The 18,703-nt window shown below is 48.0% G+C and overlaps 1 pseudogene; it reads right to left on the bottom strand.

Annotated features, from left to right (window-relative positions):
* Positions 1 to 14,509: 14,509 nt before the first annotated feature.
* Positions 14,510 to 15,700, bottom strand: LOC114618763 (annotated as a pseudogene).
* Between the last annotated feature and the right edge of the window lie 3,003 nt (positions 15,701 to 18,703).

Raw genomic sequence — 18,703 nt, 5'->3', positions numbered from 1 at the left:
AGAGTAGATAGATAGATGATAGACAGACAGATAGACAGATATTAAGATAAAATAATTTTTAAAAATATATGAAAAGCTGAGGGCAAGAGACACTAATGCCTCTTTGCTAACAGTGTATGTGCAAACTGTCTCTGTACGTGCTTGAGATTTTGCTAGAGGCAGGTGGGTTTGATTGACGGGGCCAAGACACGGCAGGCCCTGTCAGACGCTTTCACCACCTGAAGGAAAAAGCTGTTAAGAAGAATTCCTGATTTCTTGTGACTTGTATCGACCAACTTTCGCTGCCACCGTCTCGGGAGGAAAGGTTATCTGCCATCTCAGCAGACTGACCCCCACAGCACATTAAGGCTGTCACCTGCGTAGCTCACTAGTGAACTTGACGGCGGGGGTCTGTGGGTGCATGGAAACCGGCTGCAAAAACACATTAACTTCCGCCTCAGGGACAACTAGAATGTTCCCTGGCCCTGGGTGGTGTGCTACACCTCAGAGGGTACAGCTCAGCGCGGGGCTCAAACAGCCTTGTCGAAGTGCTCAAACCAGGGTATTTGCTGAAGCTGTGTCTCCCTGTGGATCCGTCCGTCCACTTCTATGGCGGCAGGGTCATCCCAACGGTGAGCTTCTTGCTCTCAACATCCTGTGAGCTGAGCCCTCTCCGCTCATTGGAAATCAGCCACCCAACAGTTCTTGTCAAGTAATGTACTTATGAGGAAGTTTAGGAACTAAGGGCTGACGATACAGGGTGGCGTATCTTAAAGATAACTTTCAGGAGGCATGGCCATCAGTCTCAGGAAGAGAAGATCAGTCATGATCCCTGACTGGCTGGTTTTGGTTTTTGGTTTTGTTTTTCACCTTGGATTCTGGGAAACTTGGGGATAGAACTTCAAGGTTGGTCTTTGTGAACCCAGCTTCAGGCCAGGCCTCAACCACAGTCCCCAGCCTCATTTGTTAAACTGCATTACTACCTCACCCTATGCCATCACTATGCAGGGTGCTGGAGCTGTGACAGTGACATGCTCTGGAAGCTTATCATCTAGGAATGTGTCAAAGTCAATAGTGAAATAAGCCAAGCCTCCTTAGACACCGATGGATGCTGGTAGGAGACAGAAGAAGGAGGAGGAGGAGGAGGAGGAGGAGGAGGAGGAGGAGGAGGAGGAGGAGGAGAAGGAGAAGGAGAAGAAGAAGAAGAAGAAGAAGAAGAAGAAGAAGAAGAAGAAGCAGCATGGAAACTCCTTTAAAGAGTTAACAACCCATAGACAGACACATCTCTCTGAGGAATTGCGATGTTTGATCTTGAATGTCAGTTGACAGGGTTTAAAATCACCATGGAAACGAAGCTCTGGGCACGCCTGTATGGAATTAAGAAGTTTTCCAGATTGGATTAATTGAGAGGGGGGAGGCCTCCCAGCATCCTTCGCTCCCTAAATGTGGGTTAGCACAGTTCCATGAGCAGGGGTCCTGGATTAAAGAAAGAGGAGAAGGAGGGTATAGAGCCAGCATCCCTTGCCCTGCCTCCTGACCGTGGGTGCTGCAGCATGACCTGCTGTCTCCTGCTCCTGTCACCACACCTGCCTCATCGCGATGGGCTCAAAGCATGAGCCGAAAGGAACCTTCCCTTCTTTAAGTTGCGTTTGACGATTTTTGTCCAGCCCACCAGAGAAATAATGAATACAGGAGGCGACACTTTAGCTGAGATATGACTGAAAATAAACTAGAGGTGGTTGAGGATAGGGTCAGGACCAGAGAGAATCTTGGCTGTTCTAGAAATAGCCAAGAGAGGGAAGGGGTAAGCCGTTGTCCGAAGGAGTCTTGTGCATTTACTTGCCCTGGTGACTTTGTACACATCTTCCCTGAAGTCCTTCTCTGAAACAAATAATTGAGTTAGCAAATCCCTATACAGATTTCTCTGCAATGGCAGCCCTGTGTTTTCAGATGATTTATGTGAGCAACTCGTGCCCTGTGATTGTGCAGTGTGTGTGTGTGTGTGTGTGCATGTGTGTGCACACTCACAGAGAATGACAGTGTCTGCCTCAGTAGAGCAGGGATCCTTGCAATGCCTCCCTTGATGTGATGTAGGGACGACATGAATGAACACTGGCCTTGGACTGTGACTGGTGCCTGGCCCAGAGGAAGGGCTTCATTAGCGAAGTGTGTACGTTTGCCATGTGGGACTGGTTAGGGAGGGCGTGAGTCTGGCCATGGTTACTGACACGATCAGTTACATAAGTTCTGACTGTGATTGTTCTGAGAACAGCTGGCAGGATGTATATAATCTAATAAGAGCTCATAACCGCTTTAAAGCCACGATGTGCTTCCCAGCTAATCTCGAATTTGGCTTGAGGATGACCTCATTTTACGAGAACCAGCCTTACTGTCAGCACGTGGGTCAGTGAGTTCCCTGCCTCCTACTGTGGGGTCCCTGAGGGTCCACACCCGGCCTTCAAGGGAGGTGAGCAAGAACGTCCAAAGGCTGGCTGCCAGTCCTGGAAGTTGTCAGCTTGGGGGATGCTGGTGCGGTTGGACCAAAGAATTTAAACCATCTCTCTCTGGGGTCTGTTTGGGAAAGGTGTGATGGAGAAGGCAGAAGGTGCTTCTTTGGAGAGTTGGCCTGGGAGGGGCCTCAGGAAAGGGAGTGGAGTTAGCACAACTGAGGGTCTTCTGTCACCTAGAGGTGACATCCCAGAATTGAATGGGACTGTCTGGTGAAGGGTTTCCATCTTAGAAAACGAAGCAGGGTGTGGTACTTCGGGGCTTAGATCTTGATTGAGGACCTTGGGTCTCAGTGCTTAGGGCCAGCTGGGGTTACCGGGCTTTTCTGACTTTAGCATTCCAAGTCTCCCTTTTCTGGGCCTCATTTTCCCTGACTAAACGAAAGAAAGCAGAAAGGCCTTTGGGTCCACGCACGTTGTCTTATTCTCATAGTTAACAGCACAATAAATGGCTGAAGATCATCGTGAATGTCTCCCTCTGCTGTCACCTCCTTGAGTTGAGCAACCCAGGATCCTAGAATGTATGGGTTTGCTCCTAGAACAGACATGTGGGAGAAAGCGGGCCCCAGGCCTCAGCCAAGAGGGGCTTGATGGTTCTCCTTCTTGAAGCAAAGCTGTCTCTGGGCACAAGGCCAACCTGGACACGGAGGAGCTCTGGCCTCCTGATTTTCCTCACTGCCCTAGTGGCTAATTGAGCACAGGACAGTATCTATGGCACGTATACAATAAACATTACTTCAGCCATCTGGAACCATCTTCCTACAAGCTGTCCATCACTTTGGGGCCCCGGGCCAAGTTCTGGGGGGATGTACTGCTTTGGAGAGAAGGAAGACTCCCTCCTTAGGAGAGCCCCACCCTTCAAGTTCGCCAGCGTGGCATGACATTCGCACTGTGAAAGCGAGGCTCTAATCCTAATCCTGGTACCAAGCATTACCTCGGGCATGACGTCATGGTTAGGAATAAGGTTCAGACATGTGAGGCAGGGTTGCAGCCCCAGGTCAGGCAGACATGGCACAGTGTGTGTAAACCCTGGTGGGGAGGGCTCCCTGATCTTGAAGGGAGGGCTCCCCACGGCTCCCTCTGTCCTTCTGTGCAGCTGATACCATGAGGTGGTTTTCTTCCCCAACCCACTCCCACCCCTGTGGTAACTGATGTAACCATGATGTAAGGCAGACTGTAAAACAGTCTTTTCACACTCTTAAAAAGAAATATATACATGCATATAATATATTTCGGTCAAATCCACCATCCATCTCCTCTCCAAACTTCCCTTCATCCCCTATCACGTTCCTCTTGGAGCAGCATGCGCACTGTCTGTAAATCAGAGTCAGTCCGCTTCGTGCTGCTTGCATGTATGTGGGAGTGGGACCATCTACTGGAGCATGAGTCGGCTTCCTCAACCAAGATTTAGAAGATTTGAAAACACCTTCTGGCCGGGCGGTGGTGGCGCACGCCTTTAATCCCAGCACTTGGGAGGCAGAGGCAGGCGGATTTCTGAGTTCGAGGCCAGCCTGGTCTACAGAGTGAGTTCCAGGACAGCCCAGCTACACAGAGAAACCCTGTCTCGAAAAACCAAAAAAAAATAAAAAAAAAAAAGAAAAGAAAAGAAAACACCTTCTGTAGGATGCTGGTTCCAGCACTGAGGGAAAGACCTGCTTTGGTGGAACTTGGGGGTGGTGCCAGGGTGGCTATGGAGGGTGACTGAAAGTGACAGGTCCTCAGGGGTGTTCTGTGGGCTTTGTAGGCTGCTTAAGAAACATTCTAACACTTTAAGATTGAAGTATCCAATGTAATTACATACTTCTTAAGCATACTGCTCCATGAATTTCCTACACTCAAGCCCCCAGGTAACCTCTAGGCAGCCACAGGTTTTTTTTCTCTTTTTTTGTTGTTGTTGTTTGAGGCAGGGTGCTCCCATGTAGCTTAGGCTGGACCTTGAACTCTTAGTCTTCCTGCCTCAGCCTCCAGCATGCTAGGATCAAAGGTGAGCACCATGATACCCATAATGCCACGGTATTTCCAGTATCAAGAAGGGTTCTGTGCCCGCCCCTAGGTGACAACCACCTGAGGCTAACCACAGAGCTTACCATCAGCCTGTACAGACAGTGCCTTAGTCTACCCTGTGCTATGGTCTTACAGGGATTTATTTACTCCTCACAGTTCAGGAGTCTCCAGGATCCAAAGCATTCCCCTGACAAAGGCCTTTTCGTTCAGCAGCCTGGAGAAGGGTGCAGAGGGGGGTATACCCAAGTTCCTTAGCCCTGCCATCAGCCTTGCAAGTTCTCTGCCCATTTGTGGCTCATCTTTTTCTTTGCTGTCTGCTACTCTCTGCAGTAGTGTGGTTCGTCTGCCCATGGCCTTTTTTAGTCCCAGTGGAAGACAACATTCTGTCTCTCTCTCCCCCTTTCCCTTCTCCAGCTGACTTGCAGCTGAGCTCATGGACTTGAAGTATTTCAGGGGAGGGATTGGAACCTATTAAAGCAGTTCCCCATCCCACTCAGGAGCTACCGTGGCGGGAGGCCTCACTGTAATACAAAAACATGAATTCGGTATGGTTGGATGCCAACTTCAGAGGATCAAGGCCTCCTGAGGCTGACTCATCTGCAGCTCTGTGAGGAACCTTCCTCTGGAGCCCAGGGGTCAGACAGCAAGCTCTGGGACTTGCAGCCAACCCTATTCCAGGCAGAGCCAGACAGCACCTATCCTGGAGACTCTGAGCTTGCAGAGTGCTTGGAAGTCAGAGAGCCATCTAACTGTCCCTGTCCCCATATTCCCAACTGAGAGCAAAGCTCCTGGATGACTGAGTTGTTGCTGGTGGACAGTAGGTCTCTGTGGCACTGCATGTCCCCAAGGGAATATTCATGGCCTTGGGGAAACAGGGCTTTGGAATTTTCTGTGAAACTGACAGAAACAGGCTCCCAGGGTCCAGCTCAGGTCCCTTCTGACTCTTTGGCAAAGGCCTCCAGGAGGTCTCATAGTCGGGTATCTGGAATCTTCAGTAAACCTGGGTGCTCTGGGGATGATGAGTGTTTGGTTTCTGCTGGTGGAAATTTTAATTAGGGTTTTCATGAGGGTCAGAGGCCCTGTGATGAATGGCTGAAAATAGCCTCAGTGGGCACTCGGGTTGGAGAGGCCTAAAAACAGAAACGGTCTTCAAAGAAGGACACTGGGTGCCCAGCCTGAAGCACCTCCTCTAGAGACCCAGGGCCTGGTTCCCAGGGACCTCACCTTGCCCTGAACAGCAAGGGCATAGACACATGGCTCCAGACCCCTGGCCTGACCAAGGCCGGAAGGACCTTTAGGGTAGTAAAAGAGGACACAGGCCTGCACTCTGTCTCCTCACACTTCGCAAGACTTCCTTCACCCCCACCTCATCCCTCCCAAGTTCTCATACTTCTGTCCATGGCTCCCACCCTACCCCCATCTTGATAATCCCTGGGTCTTAGCAAGGAAGACTGGGTCTAAGCAGAATGTTCCAGATGGAGAGAATTGCCTTTGAGTCCCAGTGGCGTTCTTGTGTTTGATCTGGGCAGTTTTAAGTAGTGTGGAGGATTTTATTTATGACTGATGCAAAGGGGGTTTGGGGAATGGAATTCCATTCCAGATATGGTGAAGACAGCCTGGAGGCAGCAGGGAGAGTGGATGGGGTCTATGAATGGGGCACCATAGCCTTGGTCTTAGTGTGAGCTTTGGGTTCACAGTTGGAAAGTGAGTTCTCGGGTCAAGTCAACTGTGTGGGAAGGTGTAATGCGCAGACACAGTTCGGCCCTAGGGCTGTTCTTAGGAATGACTATTTAGTCCCCTTGAGGAAAATCCCTCAGAACAGTTTTCATAGAAAGTGTCTGGTGCCCCTTGTCCTCTCTGTCATCATGTGGTCCCCTCTGCTGTATGACAGGGTTAAGGATCTGCTGGGTACTCACAAGGGGAACAGAGGTCTCCCATCTTTGACTGTCTTTCCCAGGAGTTGATGCTCTTCTTCTCCCTGGTTTCAGTCATGCGACTTTCACAGGAAGCAGTTTCCCTGATGGCTGTTGGCACAGATTTTTGCAAAACAAGCAGCGATGGCTTCTTCCTTCAAATCATCCATAGATGCTTCATCTCTTGGCATCGCTGCCTCCCCTCTCTTCCAGCCACCAGCTGTCCAATGTTCAGCCTCCCCTGGAGCCACAGGGTCAGAGAACCATGTAATGTACATCCGAGGCCCTGTCTCAGGGCCGTGGGACTGAAAGGGAGTGTGCATGGGAGAGGGAACCAGAAACCACAGCCCAGTCCATGGAGGCTTCTCCCTGTCCATCACAGGGCATTCTGTCTGGCCTTACACCCATAAGGGGGTCTACTTCTGCCTTCCAATCAGAGATCTTGTTTTTGTTCCCTCTCCCACAGCTGGAGGCCTTGAATCTGCCCCAGGTACTTGCAGGGAGAAAGACCCCTTTAGGGGCAGAGTCCTGGGGACACACCATGGCTCAGATACAGAAGTGTAGGATCTTCAAGATAGAGGGGACCTCAGAGGTGGTGAAGAAGAGTATTTGGTGCTAGTGCACCTATAGGCTGGGGTTCGTTTCTTCATTTATGAAATGAGAAATAAGCTGAGGACAATCCAGTCAATGGGAAGCTACGATTCAACAGACTATGACTTGGCCCAGGTCGTGGCTAGCCTTCTGTAAATTGCTCTCTGATCTACCTTTTCCGTCTCCCCAGTCTCTGCTCTGAGCAGTCACTTGGAAGAATAGCAGCTCTGGATTTATCAGGGCCTGACACACTCACCTCTCTTCTGCATCCTAGAAACCTGTCCTGTCTTCAGAAGGCTCCCCAGGCATCCCAAGGGACATTTTCCTTGCAAAACTGGTTTGAACTCCTTTCTGCTCCTGTTCCCCAGACACCAGCTTGTGACCCTGCCCTTGGACCCTTTCTGGGGGCACTGCTGTGCCACACTTCGCACAGCTGTGTATGGGAAGGGATATCCCACATATTCAACGTTACAGGGTTAATTAGAAGGAATCTGTCTTCCTATGCTGTTTGGGCTATGGAAACCAACAACCGCTTTAACTGTGATCTGTTGTTTGGGAAACCAACCCCAGAGCTGAGTCCCTCCCAAGGCTCATTACGGGGACAACAACATGACAAGTTAATATTTTTAGCGGTGAATGACGAGCGAAAGCATCCGCGCTAAGTCTTTGGGGAGGCTCCTCTATATTCTTCCCAAGATGTTCGACTTCCTTCCAAAGAACAGAGTTTAAATAGTTTGTAGGCACAAACTTGATGAAAATTTGACATTTGATAAGAAACTAATTTGGGTGTGCTTTTTTAATACTTTAAAACACTAAAGTAATAAACAACATCTATAAATGTCAGACTTTTCTATTTTGATTATGTTGCTTTGATTTTTATCAACTTTTTTTTTATTAAAAATCCACTATAAATGAAATAGAGAAGGGGCGATGGGCGCGAGAAGATAAATCTTACAATTATCCAGACGTAAGCGACAGCATCCCATTTTTTTCTCAGCGCTGGGGATTATTATTTTTTGTCTTGCTACGGTTATTATGATATCTTTATCTTTGTCTTTGAGTCTAGGAAAACTGTGGCGTGATAGGAACAGGAATTAAATTGTGAAGTGAAGGCGGCTCTCCGGCTCACACAGATCAGGGAGATGCCAGGGTGGGGGTGGGGGCAGAGGACAGCTCAGATTCCCAGCCTTTGGACTGCAGGAGGAAAGCTGGCTGTCCACAACTCTCCTCCCGCATGGGCCCCTCGCTCGGCTAGTTCTGAAGTTCTTCTCTGGAGTCCTGCAATACCCACCGACTCGCCCGCACACCTTATCTTTGGGTTCTGTATTTAGTTGAGGTCTCCCATGGAATACGACACGCTCTTCTCAAGGGGAAGAGCTCACCCAGTTTCAGCTCACACAAGGAAGTGTTAGTGAGTTCTGCTAGGAAGACGGAAAGGGATGAAGGTGTAGATGGACAGATGAGTGAGTGGCTAAAGATATGGATGCAAGAAAAAGAGGAAGACAGATCAATGGGGAGATGGACAGAAGGAAAAAAGGAGTGGAGGGAAAGATGGAAGGGGCAGGGGTGGACGGAAGATGGAACGGTCCCTTTTCATCTTGCTGTGACTGTTATGATGGAAGAATGGATGGACAGATGCGATACAAGATGATGGATGGATGGATGGATGGATGGGTGGGAGGAGGGAAGATAAGGTAGATGAAGGGAAGGGCGGAAGGATGAAAGCAGGGATGATGGATAGAAGGACAGGACAGCAGCCAGAGGAATGGCATACATGGGGGAATGAATGTATGGCAGGATAGAACGGTGTGTGCATCAGTGAGGAGAGAGACGTATGGGAACGTGGAACTGGAGGTTGATGGAGGGAAGAGGAAGGGGTAGGGGAACACTTCCTTACGCCTCAGTGTTGCCCACTGGCAGGCAACCACAGATCCTGCCACAGTATTAACTTTCAACTTGACAGTCTCAGCGAGTGTTTATCGGGTCAGGCTGGCCTCCAGAAGTGCCTGTGGAGGATTGTTGGAACAGAACTGCGATGGTCTCCCCAGTGTAAGCCACAGCCTTCTCAGGGTCTGGGGGCCTGGATGTAGAGCATACATAGGCACAGACACATCCATTTCTCTCTGACCCTGACTGTGAATGTGAGTTAGCTGCTTCGAGTTCCTGCCTCGACTCCTCCCCCACTGTGAGGCCAGTTGCTAACTGCCACAAAGTCCTGGGCACGGATGCAGGACACGGTTGCCCTCCTCCACATTCTTGCTTCTGATGCAGCTAATTGGAACAGATTTTTGTTGTGGGTAAGGGTGACCTCTTACAAGAAGCTCCTGCCTATTTCCCGAAAGACACCACCATGATTACCTCGTAGAGGAGGAGCTGGATCGGAGGTAATGAAGGAAGAGCGTGGCTACATCGGGATAGCTGGGATAGTTAGCTTTCCAACATGCTAAAACTTACAAGCTGCTCCTGTTAGAGTGGGAGCTTAGTCTAATTAGCAGCCAGCAAGCCACAGGCAAGGTTGATAACTAGCAGGCTCGTGGGATGAAACGGAGTCCAGGTCAACAGTTAACAAGCACAGGTCAGGGGCTTCAACCCCTGACTGGATGCACAGTGTGTAAACAGCGTGGTTGGTTTGACCAGGGGGACTTACAAAGAGCATGTGTGCCTTCCACGGGATCAGCCCATCATAGGCCAGAGCCTAACTAATCTCAACAGAAATTATTTCTGTCTTTGTCCAGTTCCTGCCATAAATCCTATAACACCCCAAACAGACATGCCTTTCCTTTCTTGGGAGAATCTCTCACTTTCCTCAAATGAGTTTCCCTGATAAAGTTTGCTTTTGCTTTGCTTCTTCCCATGGGTACCACTTCCTGCATCTTCATCAGCGTGGGGTAAACTTGAGGCCAATGATGTCGAGTTGACATTTGGAGATCACCAAGTCCCCAGCATCCTAAGTCACCGGGTCACAGACGTTCAAGCTCAGAGGGGTCCTGATAGCCTCACAATACAGTATCGGGCTTAGTGTACATGCAGAGGGAAGCCAGGACTGGTTCAAGCTGGAAAGAGGGAAAGCCAGGATGGGGTGGGGTTACAGCTGCCACCCTTTAGAGGCAAACCAAGGCCCAGGCTGGGGGAGCGTGTGAATGGGGACAATATGGTGAGATGGCAATGACAGTTGTGCTCAGCCCCCCCAGGATAGTTTGCTTTCTATTGCTGCAATCAACATTTTGACCGAAAGCAGCTAACTTATAACAGCTCATCTCTGAGGGAAGTCAGGACAGAAACCTGGAGGCAGGAACTGAAGCAGAGACCATGGAGGAGTGTTCACTGGATGATGAACCTGTGGCTTTAGACTGTTCTTCATGCCAGAGGGTTATATGTCTGGGTACAGAGTGTGGGAAGTGAGTACCCACCCCAGGTGCTCTGTCATACCCACCCTGAAAACCCCATCCCGAGGTCTGGAGCAGTCCTCTATGTGAGCCTCAGAAAAAGGCCCATGTCCCAGATGGCAGGGGCTTCTGAGCACATATTGAAATTGGTGACTTCTGTCTGACTCAAGCAGTGGGACCAGGCATAGAGAGCTCAGACAAAGGAGGAAAGACTGAGGCTGGGACCAGGTTTAAATTAGATTTAGGGATACCTTCTCATTCCTTCTTTCTCCCAGTTCTTGGAGTTGAACTAGGGTCAGGGGTTCAAAGCAAGCATTCCTATGATTCCAAAGTGCCCAGGCAGGATGATAGATAGATGTCCAGTATGGAATGTGGCCCATGGAATAATGACAGTTGAATCGAAGCCTCTCACCTTATGTGAGCTAGTTTTGAATGATCAAGGAGGTGTGTGTTAGGGGAAGGGTGAAGGGAAGGAAAGTCACTACTGGCCTGGGCACTGCAGAGGGAGGGGAATAGCGGGCAAACCTTGCAAGCTGGTATCCATCGCCCATTGTCCAAACTTTTTCCCAGGTACTCTCAGGTAAATACCTGAGGGGAAGGCTACAGAGGTTGCAGTGGGGTCACACATTGAGTAGTGTCCCCAGGCTGGGTAACAGGGCTGGGACATTGTGGAGCAATCATCTATTTTTAAACTCCAAATGAACCTCTTTCTTCCCAGGTCCAGGAGTACACCCTCTTTCCTTTGTGGGTAGCAGTAGAGGCCCCATGTTCTCCCGGTGCTTCAACCCTCAAGGCCTTGACTGGTACTATTTAAAAGCATCTTGATCCAGGCCAGAGAAAGAGGTAATTGGGGGCCTGGGAGATGAAAGGGGCACCCTCCCCACCATGTGCTGCCCTTGCAGAGGGGTCAACAAAACCCTCCTTGTGGTCCTGCCAATTATAGCCACCAAGGAGAGCGACCGGGCCAGACAGGAGACGTGACTACCCCCCTCCCCAGGGTGAGCTGGGGTCACTGCTGCCGCCCACAGAGCCTCAGGCCTCCGGGTCAGCCTGGGAAAGTGGCCCTGGGCTGAGACCCAACAGTCCTGGGGCAGAGCTGGCCCTCCTTAGCTGGAGGACATGTTCACGCACCCTGTAAGCCTGTGGTAAAATGAAGGGAGGGCAAGCTGGAGCTGCCCACACCCCAGCAGAGCATTGTGCTTTGGTGGCCCTGGGGCTGCTGAATCCAACCGTGTCTGTAAATGCCACGACTGCAAAGTTATTTTACCACCACAGATGCCCTTTCAGGACCCCAGCATCTGGGCTGGACACTAGAGGTGGTACAAAACCTCCTTGTCCACTTTACGCTAGTTAGAGCCGGCCTGGATATCTGTACCTGCCTTTCAATGTGCACTGGGGGCGTGTCTGCTCCAGCATGCCGGCTCTAGACCCTGACATGGCTGCCCCCTGGCGTCCCCAGCCTTCCTGCTCAGTGGTCCTAATCCCAAATCTAAAAGACACGGCAGCCAAGTGGAAGCTGGCCACTGTTTGCTCAAGCTGCCTGTGTTGCTACTTGTCTTCTCTCTCTTCTCTCTCTGTCTCTATCTCTGTCTCTCTCTCTCTCTTTCTCTTTCTCTCTCCAGACACAAACTCTCTCTTCTCTCTTTATCCTCACTCTCTGTCTGTCAGTCTGTCTGTTTGTCTGTCTGTCAGCAGGTACCAAAGTGCCCCCTTACGAGCATCCCCAGAACTTCCAATTCTTGGACCTCGCTCAGCAAGAGGGCTGTATCTTCCCAAGGAATGTCTGGTGTCTGGCAGCCTTCATAACCTTAAGTAGATCTGCTTCTGTCTCTACCTGTAGAGTTGTTCACTAGGGAGGGCTGGACGGTGACTGGAAAGTCTTACCCTGGCCTATGGCTTTTAATCACTCCTCTAGTCTATCGGGCAAGGAGAGAACAAATCACCTACAAGTGGCTTGTGTTGTTTCCAAGAAGGTAGGGCTGCCTAGGGTCCTTCCACCACCTTGTCATATAGATCAACTTACTAATGTTTTGTTTTGTATAAATTTGAAAGCGTTTTCTTCCGTTTTCTGCTTGATGAAGTCCTGTGATTTTTTTGTTTGTCTGTTTCGTTTTTATTTGCCTTGTCTCTGTTATCTGCTCTTTGGAGATGATACAAAAAAAAATCATGACCAAGACCCATATCACAAAGATTTATCCCTCACAATCATTTTATGGTTCGATGATGTTAAACCCTTTAATCCATTTGGGGACTGGTTTTGTGTATAATGTGAAACAATAGCTCAGCTTTGATTTCTGCACGTGTGTCTCCCCCTTCCTGTGTCCCTGGCTTCTCGGGCTGCTGGGCACAGATGCACACGTCTGTTTTGGGACTCTCTAACTGGCTGTATTGATCATCATTGATTAGCGTGTTGTGTTTTGGTTTCCACAGCTCTGTCGGAGATTTTGAGTCCGCTGTGAGGCTTCCAGCTCTAGCCTGGGGTTCCTTTAGTTATCCAGAGATTTTTATGGCTTAATTCAAATGTCAGGATTGCCCTTTGACCTAGGCGAACAGTAACACTGGGGACTCATTAGCCATTGGTGAGGTCTTTTCTGAAATTATGGACATTTTAAACGAAGTCAGTTTCCCTTCCGAGAACATGGGGTATCTTTCTGTTTATTCACCTGTTTCCTGGACTTGTCCCAACAAGGTTTCATGGTGTTCATTGCTCAGGCTTCTTATGTCCGTGGTTAAATTCATTTAATTTTTGTAGCTACGGAGGTGGGATTCCTTTTGTGATTTGTTTTCAAATAGCGGCTGTGTACAGGTAGCTTCTGATTTTTATGTATTAATTGTCTGCCATATTTTAAAATTAGTTCATTAGTTGTGGCCTTTTGGGGGTAGTAAGACAAGATTCAATGTCTTCCTTTCTGATTTTGAAATCTTTTTTTTCTTTCTTTCTTAATTGCTTTGACCAGGCCCTCCAACACAATGTTGAAAAGAAGTGGCCAGGTGTGTGTGTGTGTGTGTGTGTGTGTGTGTGTGTGTCTGTCTGTCTGTCTGTCTGTCTGTCTGTCAGTCTCACCCCTGAACTCAGAGGGAAAGCTCTGTGCTTGTCACCCTTGCATATAATGTTCCACATGGCTGCCTTGCATGGACTTTTTCTGGTGACATACATTTCATCTGTCATTTGTACAGTGTGTTGAGAGCTTTTTATCATGAAAACACATTGCACTTTGTGAAAGGCATTTACCTGACCTTTCAGGAGCAAACAGCAAATGACCGTAGTGAGTGTGCCCAGGTTGTTCAATCTGCTTTGCTAGTAGTTCAGGAAGGGCAATTGCTTCTGGTTATTAAGTATCAGTGATATTGGCTTATTGGCTTATAGATTTTCTCCTCCTCTTCTTCCTCTTCCTCCTCCTCCTCTTTTTTATACCAAAGATTGAACCTAGACTCCTATCCATGCCAATTCAGTGACTGCCACTGTGTGTGTGTGTGCTCGTGCACGCGCACGTGTGCGTACACACATATTCTTCTTTTTCTTATTGTTTTGTTTTGTTTTAAGACAGGATTTTGCTATATAGCCCTGGCAGATCTGGTACTCACTATGTAGCTCAGGCTGGCCTCAAATTCACGATAATCCTCCTGCTGTCACCTCCTGAGCTCCAGGAGTACAGCATTGCACCGGCTTTGCAGTCATGTGGCCCTGGATCCACAGCTCCACTGGAAGTATTCTTTCCTCTTTAACTTTCTGGAAGAGTTGGATTGACAGCTATGCATTGACCGCTTCAGGGAATTCAACCACCAAGCATCAGACCCCTCGTTTTTCCTTTGCTGGGAGGGTTTTTGGTTTCATTCCACCACAGACTCGATCTCCTTACTTGCCACTGGTCTGTGCAGATTTTCCAGTTTTTTCTGGATCTCTGCTGGTGGATCTGCCTCTCTGCTCTTCTGGGTTACCTGCTTTGTTGGCCCATGATTGCTCACAGTGGCCCTTTGTCTTCCTGTGGTATCAGTTAAAATAACCCCTCTTTTAGTTCTAAATTTATTTATTTAAATTGTCACACTGTCTCTCTTTGTCTGTCCCCATGGCCCCACTGGAAACATTTTGTTGATGAGACCCCACCCGCTGCACAAAGTGCTCCTGGAATCAAGCACCTCCTTCCTTGGCAATGTGGTCTTTCTTGAGTAGTCCCATGAATGCTTGCTTCCCCTCCATGGTCTGGAAACAGTCATGGCTAAACTTGTAGGTGGTGTCAGTGAGCTTCAGGTCAATCTTCTCCAGAGCCCGAGGTTTGGTCTGGACCAGCAAAGACTTACAAAGAGTAAGCGCTTGCTTCTTGGTTCCCCCCACATAGCTTTTGAGCCCGATGAAGTCATTAGTCATCTCCCCATAAGGAACAAAGCCACCCAGTGGGTTGATGCTCTTGTCAGACAGGTCATAGTCAGTGGATGCATTGTTCTTGATCAGTTTACCGTCCTTGATGAGGTAGCCTTTACCAATCTTGTAAATCTTGTTAATCTCTGTTCGGTGATGGTAACCTTTCTGCCACAGAGAAGGCTATGCGGGCAGGGTGCCAGACTCCAACAGAGGCAACTTTGCACAGCCCTCGATGGGTCTTTCAGAGCTGTTTCTTTGTATGCCAATGACGGGACACCCCTTGTACCCATTGCCTTTTGTCACCCCGATGACATCAATGATCTTATCCTGCCCAAACACCTGGTTCACAGGCACCTGCTGCTCCAGCATCTCTCGGGCCCAGTCTAGCTTCTCAGCCACCGAGCCCCATTCACCTGGGTCTCCATCAAGTGTGCCTTCTTCTGGCGCATAGGAAGCAGACACATCTGAATGTGGGGAATTATGTGGATGACCTGGCCGTACTTCCTCATGCTGTTTTAGTCCTTCTCCAGCTGTTTCTTGCCTGTGTCATCCTGCCATTTCTTACAGTACTTGATAAAAATCTTTCTTAGATTTGTGCCTGTTCCTATAGAAACGCCTTTTACACTCCTCACAGACATGCTCAGCAAACACAGTCTTGAAGGTCAGGAGGCCTCGTGGGGTTTCCACACATCCCACAATGCCCACGACCACCATGGATGGGGTTTCCACAATGGTCATGGCCTCCCTGACTTCTTTCTTGTTCCCCTTAGATCCTGGCCTGTCGTCTTCCCAGACAATGTGAGTCACGCCAGCCTTGTACCCTAGAAAGGCTGTGGGGTGAAAAGGCTTGAAAGGGTCATCCTTAGGGAACCTCTTCACTTTCCAGTGATGCCAGCTGTTGTGCTTCTGAGGCAAGCCCAAGGACCCATGCCTGGGAGCTGAGAATCTCCTGTGAGACATCTTGGCACCACACACCACAGACAGAGCTAAAGTTCTGGGTTTTATCTTTTCAAAAGATGAGCTCTAAGCCATTTGTTTGCTTGTTTGTTTGTTTGTTTGTTTATATTTATTTACTTTTGTCTTTGTATCTTCTGTTTACAACAACTCTGTTTTGCTTTGTTTCCTTTTCTAAGCTTTTGGCTTTTTTTTTGTTTTGCCAAGCCCTTGAGGGTGCAACATTGAATTATCTCTGATATATATATATATATATATACATATATATATATGTATATATATATATATGGATTTTTTGCTATATCCCATTCATTTTGACATGCTGCTTTGTATTTTCATTTGTCTCCGTTTTTAAAAATTTATTTTATACATTGAAGTATTTTGTATTTATTGGCACCTTTTATACACGTCAGAATCTATTAGTGTATACTGATCTTACACAGTGATTGGTTTTATAAAGCTGGAATCACGCAGGTGTATTGCTGTCAGGGATACGTCAGAAACATAGACGAATACACTAGTGTCTTTCCGAGATGTCAGAATTTGTTGAATTTAATAGATTCACAGGATCTAACACTTTCCAAAGCAGTTATTTTCCAGGTATTCCCACTTTCCTTGGTAACCTGGCTGATATGAATACAGGTTGTTTTATTTATTAGTTACTAGTATTAACTAGTATTACTAGCATAACACATATGACATGGTAAATAAATCTCTAGTAGCAGTTTTACGTATGAACAAAGAATTCCTGGAAAGGAGCTGTGTCCGCAAAGGCCGATTGGCTGATGAGAAGAACTGACACAATTCTCCACCCATCAAAGGACAAAAAGAATGCTATCAGATAGTGTCTGGAGCCTATTGATAAGATTTCTCTGCTTAACTGTAACCTAGGTCTCTGACATTTTCACCAATATATTTGAAAAGCACCTTGATTTACGACATGCTTTGTCCTGTTACTATAAAAACTTCATCAAACCACTTCCATGTGGAAAAACGGAATCGAGAATAAGTCTGCATTCTTGGGCCACGATCGCTTGTATTCGGCTCTAAAATAAAACTCTCCCTTATCCTTTTCGAGGTTATACATTTGCACAGACACATGTAAGTTACAGGATGCATGCACGCAAAGGGTCAAAGAGGCCGCAGCCGACTTCCCTGAAGTTTCAGGGGTCAGCTGGTGGGCGTGTCAATGAGTCTGTTGATGGGACAAGGAACCCACATCTGTCACAAGGAGAGTGCTGCCGTGAATTAAGCCACTGAGGTCCCGGGTTTGAGAATGGAGCCGCAGAAGCCGAAGACAGGGTCGCTGCCAGCAAAGGAACAGGGAATGGATGGGTGGATGGTCCTGGTCCAGATGGGGGAGCAGGCAGACAGACAGACAGACAGCAATTGAGTAGGTCATGTCACCATCAGGAGCCAAAAACCAAGCTGAGGGCCCAGGGGAAGTGGGGATTCTCTGTCGTTGGGTCCTTGGAACACATTGGCTGGTCAGATGACAGGTGGAGGCCATCAGGATTGCAGTGCTGGTTGTCCGGCTCTTCACGGGAGCAGTCTGACAGACTCAAGTTCTTTCCTTGGTCTGGTGTGCTTGGTAACTTCTTGGGCCTGCTTTCCCATAAGATGAGTTGAATACACTTGTGTGCCTCTACAGTACCAATTAACCTTAGCAAATTCATCAGGAGGCACCCTTTATCCTCCCAGAAAGAGGTCTTTCACCAGTCTGCGCTGCATGAATAGATGGTGTTCATGCATCCACCCAGAAGCGTTGTCCTCATACATCCTTAAGGTGAGTGGAAGGCTGTTTGTAAAATGGAGTCTTTTGAGTCAAAACCTGAAAAACCACTGTTTTACTAATATAGAGAAAGTCAGAGCAGGGAACATGTCATGTACTTTGATTATATTAACCAACTATAGCTACTTATTTTTATCCTCTCTCTTCCACTGGTCTTCCTTTTACCAGACAGTATTCCTTCTATTTCATGTTCTCTCTCTCTCTCTCTCTCTCTCTCTCTCTCTCTCTCTCTCTCTCTCTCTCTGTGTGTGTGTGTGTGTGTGTGTCTCTCTGTGTGGGTATGACTTTAAATATATCCACAACCTGTGATTGACATATTAGAGAAAACTTACAATACTATTATTTGAGTCTGACTTTTCCACATAACATGAAGGTGTCCAGTTCCATTGGTGGTCCTGTCAATGACATGTTCAGTTAGCTTTCTACTGCTGTGATCAAACACCATGACCAAAGTCAACTGGACCATAATGGTGGAGATCATATGGCAGCAAGCAGGAAGCTATGCTTTCACACCCCAATCTACACTGGAAGCAAAGAGCACAAAATATACGCATATACAAAGGGTACAGATACTCAAAATCCAACTCCAGGGACCTACTTCCTCCACCAAAGCTCTGTATCTTAAAGTTCCATAATCCTACTCCATTCCCTCCCAATGACATCTCCACACCTACAAGCCTGACTCTAGACCTATAGCTCATGAGCTGACTTGGACCAGCAAAGGTGCAATAAAAGAGCTGTGAACCAGCTTTACCTAGCCCATCTCTAGCCACGCAACTCCTGAAATGACTCAATCTAAAGCAGGCTGGAGTCTCACATCCCACAGACCACCAAAGGAAGAAGTCTACATGCCCAGGTCACATCACAAACGCCAAAGCGATATGAATGTCAAAGGCAGCATCCAACCATTCGCTTTACAGAAAAGGTCTGTAATGAGAACTACCTTGATGATCCCAGGACACAGAATTTGAAAGAACAAACATGAACATTAAACTTTATCTAAGAAGTCCAAGGAGTTAAAGAAAACACCAGCAGACCCCTCATTGAACTATTAGAGGATAGGGATAAGTACAAGGGGATGCCCAAGACAATTCCAAGAGTGATAAATCAGAATTTAAAAACTGAGTCCAGTAAGGGGACAGAAATATTGAAGGGAACTCAAGCTGAAATTAAGATGGACCTGAAAACCTCAGTAACTCAAACGCAGAACCCAAGGA

This window comes from Grammomys surdaster, unplaced genomic scaffold, assembly GCF_004785775.1.
Source record: "Grammomys surdaster isolate TR1022 unplaced genomic scaffold, NIH_TR_1.0 144, whole genome shotgun sequence".
Classification (NCBI taxonomy): Eukaryota; Metazoa; Chordata; class Mammalia; order Rodentia; family Muridae; genus Grammomys; species Grammomys surdaster.
Note: the sequence above shows the minus strand (reverse complement) of the source record. Positions and strands in the feature narration are given on the sequence as shown.